The sequence below is a fragment of the Phasianus colchicus genome, chromosome 3 (genome assembly GCF_987193195.1).
Source record: "Phasianus colchicus chromosome 3, bPhaCol1.hap1.1, whole genome shotgun sequence".
Classification (NCBI taxonomy): domain Eukaryota; kingdom Metazoa; phylum Chordata; class Aves; order Galliformes; family Phasianidae; genus Phasianus; species Phasianus colchicus.
Window position 1 is genome coordinate 75,770,620 of NC_143438.1, and position 12,743 is coordinate 75,783,362.

The following is a 12,743-nucleotide window of genomic DNA, read 5'->3' on the forward strand; positions in this document are numbered from 1 at the left end:
TAATGCAATGTTAAATAATAAATGTGTAGTCTTGGGAATGCAACTTTTTTAAAGAAAAGGTCACCAGAATTATCTCAGTCACGAGGAACAGAAAGCACAGATGTGTTCCTTGCTACTTACCTCCAAAAATCTTTAAGAGACCTGTTAACCTGATCTTCATATCACCATTTACCCAGATTCGTCATATTCAGCACTGATACATAACAGTCATTTTACATCGGCATCATTATTTCCTACAGCAATTAATCTGCTTTTAACTGCTTCCTCCCACCACCTTTCTGACTGTTTTGCAGTCAGACCCAAGAATCTCATTAGCTGATCTTCTCAAATAGGACTGTTGCAAATAAATAGATGCTGTGTCTAACTCAGACATCGTGACTCTTGTAGACATACAGTGAAACAGGGCAGTTGTTACAAAGGGTCTAATACCACTTAATAAGTGACTGGAAAAAATATCAGCAAATACTAAGTCTGTTCAAGCTTGGTGGATTCAAAAGTCCCAAAGGAAGGGACTAGCCTCAACAGCCTAAGAGACCCCTTCCAGCCACGTGTTGCTGCCCAAAAGACTGTCCCTTCCTATCCTTGGTCAAAGTGCTAAGTCAGATTTTGGATTTAAATAGCAGTAGCTGCTGAACCTAAGCTCAAGAAGGGAAGGTTTAGATTGGATCACAGAATCACAGAATCACAGAATTGTAGGGGTTAGAAGGGACCTCCAGAGATCATCGAGTCCAACGCCCCTTTCAAAGCAGGTTCCCATGTCAAGGGACGTTCTTTACAGATAGAATGATGAGGTGCTGGAACAGGCTGCCCAGAGAGGTTGTGATGCCCCGTCCCTGGAGGTGTTTAAGACCAGGTTAGATGGGTCCCTGGGCAGCCTGGTCTAGTACTGGATCTGGAGGTTGGTAGCCCTGTCTATAGTAGGGGGGTTGGAACTAGATGATCCTTGGAATCCCTTCCAACCCAAGCCATTCTATGATTCTATGGCCTGAAATAAATTGAGGCTAAATTTTCTGTGTATAAATAGTTGCATTCTAAATACTGTCAACCTGGTATTATTTGCATACCTCAACAAACTGTATTTAGTACTGTGATTCTCAGCAAATTTCTTTCCATTTCTTTGGAAATAAATGGTATCTCAATATAGTAATGCTTTTAAAAAATAAACAACTTGGTTTTTAAATTTCAAACATCCTATATTTAATTTTTACTGAGAGTGTATTGGGATTAAAAAATACTTTTTTTTCCTCCTATGTTTTCTTTCTCTTTAAAATCATAACAAAGAAGGAAAAGTTCACAGAATAAGTTAACAGATAGCAAATTGTGACTCTGTTGGCTCTCAGTAAAAACTTGAACATTTGAAAGTGAAAAATCTGTCTCTAAAAATACTCTTATGGCTTTACTGTTTGACAGATTAGGTACAACCGATATTTGGTGGTGGAGTAACTGCCAAAAAAGGAGGCCGTTTTCAAGGTAGTCATGACATAAAACACATAATTCTTAATAATTTGAAAGTCTCTCTTTAAATTGTGTGTTTGGAGGAAAAAGAAAAAAAAGAAAAAAAAGTATTAAAGATAGAATGGCCTCTTACAAAGCAAAAAACAGCCTTGAAGTGAAGGTCACTTACAGTATGTAGCCCTAGATGCAGTTAACAAGGTTTAGGACAACAGTGAGAAAGCACAAGCCAACAGAAGAAAATACAAGTCTGAAAGCTCAGAGGCACCTTTGATAACTATTAATTTGAGACCTGCCAGATTGTAAGGTGTTGAGCAGAGGCTCTGTGTGCCCTTGGTTGCCCTGTGGCTGCTGTAGGGCAGGCCTTGCAGTGCAGCCATGTGGCCACTGCCCAGGACTGTCACTCCTTCTGCAGGTTCCTGTTTCCATAGGTCCTGCTTGGAAGGGACTGAGGGAACTGGGAAAAGCAATGGCTGCCTACTTGATGCTTTAGTCAGCTGACAACTGAACCACATTTCCTGTAACTTGAGTTGTGTGTGTTACCTGAGCATTCAGGAGCAGACAGGAATATAACCAAAGCCTCTGTGGCCTATGTAATGGAATCGCTTTAACAGAAACTGATATATTTCTCTGTTAACAGTTTCACCCAATCCAAAGGAATAAATTCAATCTTCCCCGAACTGAACAGTGGTTCTACAGGTCTCAAGAGACAACCCTCACAGCGCGATCTGCTGCTACTGCCACAGTCTGTCTTCTTTACTTCCTCTTCTCGTGTATCTTGCAGATTTCATCACAGGCAGTATTTTCATGTGCTGACTAAAGTTCCCTTTCATGACAAATTTGTCATGCTTCGTATCTTTTATTTTCTATAAGAAAGCCCATCTTTCATACTAAATTCAGAAGGGAAACTACAGCACCTTTTATTAGTCTTCCAGCTGGCCTGTTTGTTTACCTGCATATCTCAAAAATAGAATCATAGAATTAGAATTGTTCAGGTTGGAAAAGACCTTAAAGATCATCGAGTCCAACCACAACCAAACCATACTACCCTAACAACCCTCCGCTAAATCATGTCCCCAAGCACCACATCCAAACGGTTTTTAAACACATCCAGGGATGGTGACTCAAACACTTCCCTGGGGAGCCTATTCCAGTGCTTAACAACCCTTTCAGTGAAGAAGTTTTTCCTGATATCCAGTCTAAACTTATCCTGGTGCAACTTGAGGCCATTTCCTGTCACCTGTCACCAGTGAGAAGAGACCAACCCCGCTCTCACTGTAAGCACCTTTCAGGTATTGGAAGAGAGCAATAAGGTCTCCTCTCAGCCTCCTCTTCCACACTAAAAACAGCCCCAGACCTTTTTTCCTAGAGTGCTGATTTTGTGAATGGCCATCCAGGAGCATTTATGTCGCTGCAAACTTTCATTAGTGTCACCAATACTCTACAGGCATTAGGGTCTGTGTCTACAAGTTCCTTTACATGACTTGAGCTAGTAATTTTACAGTTGTCCTTCTAGTTCAGCCTCTGTCATATTCCTCCTGTAAGGGGAGGGAGGAGGTGACCAGATTTGTGTTTGAAATATACCAAGCACACCCCAGAACATCGGAAAATGTTTTTTGTTGGTCTTCTACAGCCTCACTGGGGTAGCCCAAATAAGATGAAAGGGAGGATTTTTCCCTTCTGGTTGAAATTTGGAAGTGATGCTCAGTGGTTTCTCCTACTCCCATATCAAAAAATTCCTTGCACAATTCACATCAAATCCTAGAGTAAGGTATTTCCTACTTAAGCATTTATATCTCTGACTTTTATCATTTGTTGGTGTGTGTCCTGCAGGATGCAACACAAAGCAAGCACAGAGCCTGAGTCAAAATTTGTATACCAAGAGAGTCGTTGGTCCCTGAGTTTCGGTACCCACAGCTGATCGCTGCTTTCTCAGACCACTGTCTGAACACAGGTTTTTTTAGTGCTACAAAACAAAACCAAGATATTTTCATCACTTTTTAAAGATCAGAAATTGTTCAGAAAATGCAAAAGTTTATTTCTTATAAAGTCGTCTGAAACAGAAAGTGTGATTTAATGTTTATCTGCCTCTTGTTTTAATGCCATAGTTAAGCTCCTATGTTGTTTTTCATTTTTTACTTTTTCCCAAATAGGAACTTACAGTTATTAGGAAAAGAATATAACAAAGCTGAGCAGAAAGTAAGTGCCATTATTCTGCCTTATACATCTCTGATAGTCCACAGCTTCAAAAAGGGCACGGAGCCAGAGAAGGTATGGAGAAATGCAACAAGGGTGATGAAAAACATGGATAAGAAAAAAATGACTGAAGGAGATGATTGATGGCTGTGAATAAGGTGACTACAGAATTATTTATTCAGTTTTCATAATACAGGTGACAGAGCTACATGCAATTGCCAGGAAAAAAAAAAAAAAAAAAGACCAAAACCAAGAAGAGAAAGTTTTCCTCACAGCACAGAGTTAAGCTGCAGGACTGGTTCTGTGGATTATTGTATGAGCCAAATATATGTACTGGCTCAAAGAGAGAAAAGGCAAAATGAGGTTTGGATCTAGCCATGGCAAGAAGTACAAAAGCCTCTAACTGAGAAAGCAGAGATTGATGAAATAGAGGGGTTCGTTACTATGAATATTTTTGTTGTTCTGTTGTTGTTCTTTTATTTCTCTCTCATGTGCAGTTCTCAGGCATTGGTATTAGCCATGCTGATAGACAGGATATTGAATAATTGGGTCTTTGGTTTGTCTTGTTATGGCCATTTTCATTGTCTGCGTTGTATGTATTTGTCTCTGGTTCCCTGTTTGGTCTGGCACATAAAAACAGGAGGCTTATTGCCATCAGCCCCTGTGGATGTCAAAAACCTGAAGTTTATGTATGGTTTATTCAGAACAGCATTCAGTACTGCGGAGGAACATCTCTCTTTTCCTTACTCTGACAGGTTATCCATAAGTTTTATTTGGCTTTTTGCAAAAGTGTGAGTAACTCATGTTAATGCTGTTTTTCATTATTCAAGTTTAACAGCTTAACACTGTGTTAAGATATTTCTCTTTAGTCCTATTTAAGAATACTTACCTCTCTCCTAAGAACAATATTCTAGCCATGTTGTTAGCTTAATTATAAAAGATGTTATAAAAGAAAAAAAGGCATAATTCAGCTAATTTCTGTGTTTATCTTATAGACTTCTATGAAACCACAAATGTAAAGTTAACCTAGAGGAGGTCAGGGAGTGTCCTTCTATTACACAGGTGTAAGCAAAGCCAAGAGGTGGCCTCGTGTCTTTAACAGACATGAGCACCAGCAGTTTAACTGTGCAGTATATGTGCTGTCTGTCACATATTACATTGCAGAGCAGAATAAGATTTAAATGCCAGTTTAAAACATAATTTCTTGTCACATTTGTGTTTAGAGAGCACTTTTCCCTCTTCATGCATGCAGGATTGAAGCCACATATATATTAAATGACCCTGAATCTAAAGATATTCCCCAAACTGACCACAGATATTAAAATTATTAAACATGGAATGACTGACTTAGAATAGTGTGTAGAGAAAAATAGGAAACATTTATTCACTAAACTATATTAAAACATTACCTTAAGGCCCACAATTGTAAAATTAAGAAAAGAGTAAGCTATCTTTGACGCACTACATAACAGTCAGATGTAGAAAAGCTGTATTCAAATAACTCATTTGCATTAGTGGGTTGCTTCTATTCTAACTGAATTTTGTAGAGTTTTCTAAACAAGAATGCTGGTGCAGAATTCTGATGGAAATCTGACATTTGTTAAATCCACAAAAGATTATTTTAGAAAGTAACAATAACCAGTATTCATACAGAAAAAAAAAAAAAAAAGGAATTTTAATTAACAAAATGTGTATCTATTTTATTTTGTTTCTGAAACAAAAGGAATGGGGCAGAGGGGGGAGAAATAATCAAAGAATTATTGGCTTGACTTACTGGGTTCTGAGAACCCAGAGTTCCTGAGAGATCTCTAAGTGGGAGGGAGAGTTTCTCATCTCTGTAAAACAGCTTACGTATTACTTAGCTGAAGCTTATGGGAACATAGTTTAATGATCTTATATTTTTTAATAAAAACTGATTTACACTGATTATTTTTAATATACAGTTTAGATATAAGATTATTTTGTTACTGTTGAGTTATGTTAAACAGATATAGGCTGTTGTCTTGATTGCTTTTTTCACTTCATCTACTCCTATACTTTCTGCGATATAAAACTGTTAGTGCAGATAAACATGCAACAACACTTCTTATGCATGTCTGTGTGCCTGTATTTATATATTCATGTACATACACATGTATGTTCATAGAGGCAGACATACATGCATATAGGAGCAATTCCAGCTTGGTGGGCAGTTAACCTGGGCTGGGTACAGAAGGCAAGCTGCCTGTTGGATGTCTGTAAGTTGGCCCATGGCTTCAGAGCGGGGAAGCCACGGACCTCGGAAGTTGTCTTAGGTTATATGTCATCTGAGAAGGTAGCAGTGCGTTAGTTATTCCTTGGAAGGCTGCAGTGATGTTTTTGACAGAACTAACTGTGAAGTAGGAGAGCTCTGCATGCAGGGTGGTTTGGCAAGGCAAGAGCACGCTGCTAATGCCTGCATCAGGCCAGACCATACACACCCACCCAAGAAGTGGGGGGGGCTTGACACAGGATGATCTGCAAAGTGTGAAAGGTTTCTGAGAGCTTCAGGTTACTCACAGCAATGAAAACTTTATGTACAGTCTTTTGAATCATATTTGAACTCATTAATACAATGATAGTGTGGCTAATTGGCAGCATTCAGACAGCTTACTTCTTCCCTTCCCTGTTATCTGTAACAGTGTGATTTGAAGCCAAATAAGTTGTTTGGCAAGTAAACATTGTATTTTGTACCTGCAGTCAAATTTGTGCCTAGCCGTTTGACATCTCCAGTAGTGTCATGTCTGAGAGAAAGAAGTTTCCTCTGAGCAGCATTAAAGCACACGGGCTTGCTCATTGGCACTCAGTGCAGCTGGCACCAAATTATGCAAAGCCATATTGTGCAACTCTCTCACCATCCAGAACACCATTTTGGAAATGATTTCTGGTCCACTGCAACTACTGAACCAGGGCTTTATTGGAGGAGCACGAGTAGTTCAGGCTAATACCTTGTGAGAGACTTCTTACAGTGTAGCAGTAAGTGATCAAGTGCCAGTGCCTCACATTGTGCTTTGGTACGGCACTCACACAGATCTAGCTGTAAATTACCAGAACAAAAACAAGTGAAAGAGAAAAAAAGTGTTTTTCATCAGCAGTGGGATTTTGGATTCATGTGACTGTATGATCATGGCTGAAGAGACACTGCTCTGACTCAAACACCGTGGAAATGAGAGCAGTGTAATGACAACAGCACACGTTCCCCAGCAGAAAAGACAAACGGTGTGAAGTATTATAAAATAAAGCTAAAATTTGTGATTTTGTCAGTTAAACATGACATCAGTAGATAAAAAACATATATTTATCTTGCTCTTTTAGATCTGTTTGGAGAGCCATTTTCATTGTTCTTGCTGGATGGTGCACAAAACTGGCTCAACCTCTAGCTCTGTCTGTGGGTTCAGAGCTGACCGTTCCAATTCAGGTGTTTCCTTAGCAAATTGAACATCAGGAGACATGCAGGCATTTGGAAGGAGTGTGCTTTGCAGGTAGATGTAGTGTGTCCCTGCAGGGCTTTACACAACACAGCTGTGCATCTGTTCTGCATTGTAGTAATGCAGAGGGATGTGGGGTGGGATGTTTCCAATGGGTTTTGGCTGCAATGTCAAGAAAAACAGATAACATATAGGCACAAAACTTTGCAAAATAATCCCTGCTTAATGTACGTTAACCTTTTATAGGCTCTACCAAAATTAGTTTACTGACTTTGCAAGATAAATGTTCCTTCCAGTACTGACATTTGGACTCACCAAAGCTTTTACCACTCAGTGATAATGTAATAGTTTTCACCTATCATTGGCAAAACACATTTAATCTCAGTAATTTTATTTTGTCCTGGAAAAACAAAAGCACAGAGATAACAGGGTGCTTTTCCACAATATCTCTTGTTAGGTAACACCAGCAGATTGCTGCATCAACACAGTGCATTCATTACCTCTGCACACTCCTTGTTGCAGTACACTGTGCTCCCAAACTGTTCAAGCACAGCTTTTCCACACTGCTTTGGTCACTTAGGTGCTGAAGGCTGAATTACAGACAGAAACAAATCATGTTTCATGAAGTTCCAGTTTCAGAAACAAATTACATTGACCTCATGTAGGACATTCTGAGAACGTTCTGTGGAGTACAAACAGGCAGTGGAAATAATATTTGAGAGTATACATGAATACCTGCAGCTTGTTTCTAAGCTGGTGGGTTTCATTATAAAGAGGGTTATTCTGTGCAGATTTTCTGTCTCCGAGAAAAAAAAAAAGTGGATTGAGATCTAAGTAAAGAGCAGATAGCTTCTATGCATACTCTATCATGATTTTTTTAAAAGCTTAATATTGTTTTCTGTGGGGTTCTTTCTCAAAAAAAATCAGAAAACAAACTTTTTAAAAAAACCTTAAAAAAGCATGTGCATTTTTATTTCCATGCTCTGTATTTCTCACCCTGATGAAGTATCATAAAGTGTTTTCCTGAGTACTCAAACACCTTGTGGTTTGTAGGTTGCCTTGTGATCAGGAAGGTGTGAAATTACTTTAATCAAAATAGAAATACTTAGCTGTGTAAAGGCTTTCTGCTCCACTGCTGACCTCCCGGCTACCTGTGAGCTCGCTGTGCCGCGTTACTGCATGCTGGGCCATTAGCAGCTCCCTCTGCAATTTGGAAGAAGTGTGATTTATTTTGTTTTGGGGGGTCTTATGGTAAACATCAGAGGGGAAACCTAAATGTGTTATTTAAATAAGCACAGTCAGCTTTCAAACGTGACTAATATTAGCATTAAAGCAAGAGAGAGATTTAGTTTTCCTGATTTCGTTTATGCTCGTTAAGGCATAATACAGAATGCCAACTGCAGGACAAGCAATCCTACTTCGTTGTTTAAGAAATTAAAACTGATATCTCCATGGATCTGAGAGCATCCTGTTTCTAGGGAAAAAAAAAGTTACTACTTCTCCTTCCACACCTTGTTAAAATTACTAGATTTTATTATCAGGAATTGAAATCTCTGTTTTGGAAGAGACGTGAAAGCTGTTTCCTTCAGCTCTTCACATCTATGTGTGGTCTGAAAATGTGCAGAGCTTTTAAATGATCCTTTCTAGGGCCGAATTACTTACAGGTAGACTTCCACTTTGGAAGTCCGCTGTTCAGGCAGCAGGAACAGTAGGAGCACTTTTCTGGCACTGGGTACCAGCAAATGAGTCCAGAAGTGGGTACGCAAAACAAGCTGCACTAATAGAACTCTGTTTTGCTGATATAACCACACTTGCACTAACAACTAGGGAATTCTCCCAGAACAGCTGTGTCAGTCAGCAAAGCTATTTTGGTAGTAATCTGTACTGTGGACCTAGCTTGATACTTGGGGTGGAGTTGACCTTCCAGTAGCAAATGCCAGAAGAAGCAGAATGGAAAAATTTGCTGTTACCGCTTCAGCAGAGGGAAAAATGTGGCTGCTTGATATGGAACACTGAGAAAATGCAAAATCTATTGACTTTTTAAAAAAATGCAATATAGAAAACTAGTATTCTGATTGTTGAGGATATGATGTAAAAGTGGTCATTCTATCATGAAATGTTGAGTAGAATAGGAGACCAACAGTGGTCCATGCTGCAGGACTCAGCCCATGGACAGAGAACTGAGACCTGGGAATACACAGGGATTAGAATGGCTTTCATGACTGTGTTAGTTACAATCAAGAAAATGCTAAGGCAAAACCAGCAATTTTTTGTATTTTGGGAAACAGTAGAAACAGCCGTTATTTTGTCAAGGACCTGTAGCTTTCTAGGGCCTGCTTTGTTCTTGTGCATGGCTGGACCTGCCACATTCCCCTCTGTGGGCATGAGGATTTTGTACAGTTCTCACATTTATCAAATTACAGTGAGAAACAACTTGTTAGTAGTATTTGATAACACTGTTATTCTCTGATCTTAAAGTATTTCTGAAACAAAAAATCTGGAGAATTGCAAATCCTCCAAGCTAATACCAGTACTAATTTTCCCATTTATTTATTTATTTATTCCTAGAATTAGATAAAGGCTGTGTTTTCAATTTTTTTTTATTTTTATTTTTTTCCTTTTGGAGGGGAAGATAATTCAACTAACTCTTTTTTGGAACCCAGTGATGATATATATCAGTTTTGCCTTTCTGAAATGCATTGGCTGTCTCTCCTCCATGAAGGCTGGAGGATGTGAAGACAGACCAAAACTCACTTACATAAAACTTGGCCTGGATTGCATCTCACAGGGACGTGTGGGGGCTGTCCCTTACGTTTTAAGGTAAACCTTACGTTTTAAGGTCACCCTTTTTTTAGATGACATATGACACAAGAAGTTTTTGCAATTGTTGATGCTTTTGGAAAGGGATTAAAGCCTTTTAATTATAAGTGTAATATCTTATATCTAATAGCTGATGGGCACAGTGCAAGTTAAAGATAATTAAGGTGTACAGAAGGGTAGGCAGCTGCACTGTCTTTTCTGAAGACAACTATGATTAAAGCAAAAAAGTCAACGGTCAGTGATTGACATGGTGATGAAGAAAGGGGCAAAAACTGATTCCCAGTCCCATTCCCAGAACACCTTCTTAACTGCAGGTTTAAGGTGGTGGTAAGGAATTTTTGGTCACTTTTCCATAGTGTCAAAACCAGAGAATTCTCTTAAAAATGTGCACAGGACTTTAGGGACCCCTTTATGACAATGTATGTATTCTTTTTTCTTGCATTTGGGAGCCAGAGTAGGCAATAATAAAAAATCTTCCACACAAATAATGTTGTATTCCTCACATCAAGAAAATTATAACATCTGGGATCAGTACTGAGGAGTAGCAATGGGGAAAAAAAAAACTTCTTTTTTGAGCAAAAAAGTGCTTTCATGAAGGAATCATCAAATCATTGTTCTTCCTAAGTGTCTCCATTTAAAGTCTAATAATTTGTGTTTAGTTGGAGCACATTTGCTGAAATACACCCAGTAATAGTCTAAATGTTGGAAAAGATGGAGAATATATTGTTTCCATTATTATTTTTCCTGATTAGTTGTCTGTTTTTAGACCTGACCCTGAAGATCTAGAGCCACAAATTCATGTTATGTGATTTTTTTTCTTAGTAATTTTCAGGGAATACAACTACTAAGCAATTGCTTTCCTGGTTCTGTAGATTAGAAACCAAAATATTTGATGGTATGTCAAAGCCTACAAATAGAATTGCCTCAGGATAATACGTACATTTATAGCAGATGCTTGACCTTGTTCTGCTTGACCTGGATTCATGCGATGTACTGTTCTTTCAACAAATTATTGGAAATTTTTAAAAATATGTGGAAATCTCATGTTTTGTCATGATAGCTAGCACTGACATTGCTAGAGTTTGGATGCAGTTCCTTTAACAGGGCTCTTATTCATTTGTAACTGGCGACAGAAAACAATAAGTAGCAGTTAAAGTGATTCTGGAGCATTTAAAGTGATTGTCTTGGTAGAAAATGATTTATATATTACAATGTTATATAAATATATATAAAATATTATACATTTTATTACACATGGCAAGGGGACATGGGGTCTCCCAGTTCTATGCATGGCCTTGAGGCCACATCTGAATTCCCACTGAGAGTACTCACTGCCAACGGAGCAACCTGGAAGTAGTGTGCATCCCTTCCTCAAATGAAGTCAGGAATGGTTGTTCAGATGTATCAAACCACAAGAACTGACTTTTCTGCCATGTCTGACAGGGATGAAGGTGTTGAAGGAAGTTGACTGCTGTTCTTTTTATAGATAGAAAACTTTACAGTCAAGACTTTAAAAATATCTTTAGTAATTACTTCTACGTGTTTTACTATTTTTGCCAATTATGTGGTAACAGTATATTAGAGATTATTGTTATTATCATTATCATCATAATCATTATCTAATTTAGAGATGTTTGCTTCACAGTATTTTAGTAACTCACCAACTTACGTAGGATCACCAATTAAATATTCCATTCGGAATACGCCTGAGTGAAACATCTAGCGCAGGCAGTTTGCCCTGGCCAACATTTGTTGCTGCTGGAGAGGAAGAGGGGATTCATCTTGTCCCCAATAAGTGCTTGAAACACTCTGCGTTAGGAATATTTGATTCCAGTTTTCTTGACATGAAAATATTGTGTGTGTTGTAAAAATAGCTGTTACTGCAGTTCACAAAAAAACTCATTTTTCTCCTGTAGATTGAGTGGTTGTGAGTGCTGAGCTTCTGATCAGTTTTTGTTCCCTAGCAAAGCACAGGAACAATCTAGGGATTGTCCATGCTCTTTTGTTATTATCCAGGCACAAGTGGTGTTCTTCAAGCATAATTCAGTGAAGTATTCTGCAGGTGTGACTGTATTTATATTATTTGTGAAGTGTTCCATTCGGCATCACATTGTGCAGTTTGTTAGATCAAACTGAATATCCTTTACTGCTACTTGGGGGGAGTTAAAGTTTTTTTTATAAGAAAACTGGGGGAAAAAAGATGTGTTTACTGCCACTAGTAACATCGGTAACAAAACAGCCGTGTGCAGGGTTCTGTCCTGCTTTTGCACTGTCATGAGCTAGAGGGAGGAAGAAGTTACTGATGCTGCCAAAGACTGGAGCTGTTTTTAATGATATCCACTGGTTTCGTTTCTTACTGATTTGCAGCTATGAGCAAATTCTGTGAATTCAGACAATACATCCCTGTGTCAATAAAGAAATGTTAGAAGTGGAGGAGCGGTGGGACCTGGCTGTGGCTCACAGAGCTGATGGCCTCGGGCTGCTGGGCCGTTTGCAGGACAGGAGGCAATGAGCACCGGGCATCACTGCTGTGCTGTGCGCTGCCGGAGCACTGGCACAGGTTGCCCGGAGGCTGAGGGGTCTCCTCCCTGGGGATGCTCAGAAGCCGCAGGGCGGGCCAGAGGGGCACAGACTCAGGCGGACGCGGGATGTCCAGCCTCAGCCTCCCTGTGACTGATCCCCTCCCAGCTCACACGGCCGGCGGCGGAGCAGGCCGCCCGCCGCAGGTGTGCCAGTGCCCGGCACAACCGTGTCCCCCCCACAACTGCCTCTCCCCCCCGCTGCCGGCGGCCCCTTCGGCGCTCGGCCGGCCCCCGCCGCTCTCTCCCT

The 12,743-nt window shown here is 39.6% G+C and overlaps 1 protein-coding gene across 24 annotated transcripts in view; it reads left to right on the top strand.

Annotated features, from left to right (window-relative positions):
• RIMS2 (regulating synaptic membrane exocytosis 2) overlaps nt 1-12,743 on the top strand; it is a 436,018-nt gene that overhangs the window by 403,116 nt on the left and 20,159 nt on the right. The gene's annotated exons all lie outside the window — the stretch shown is intronic.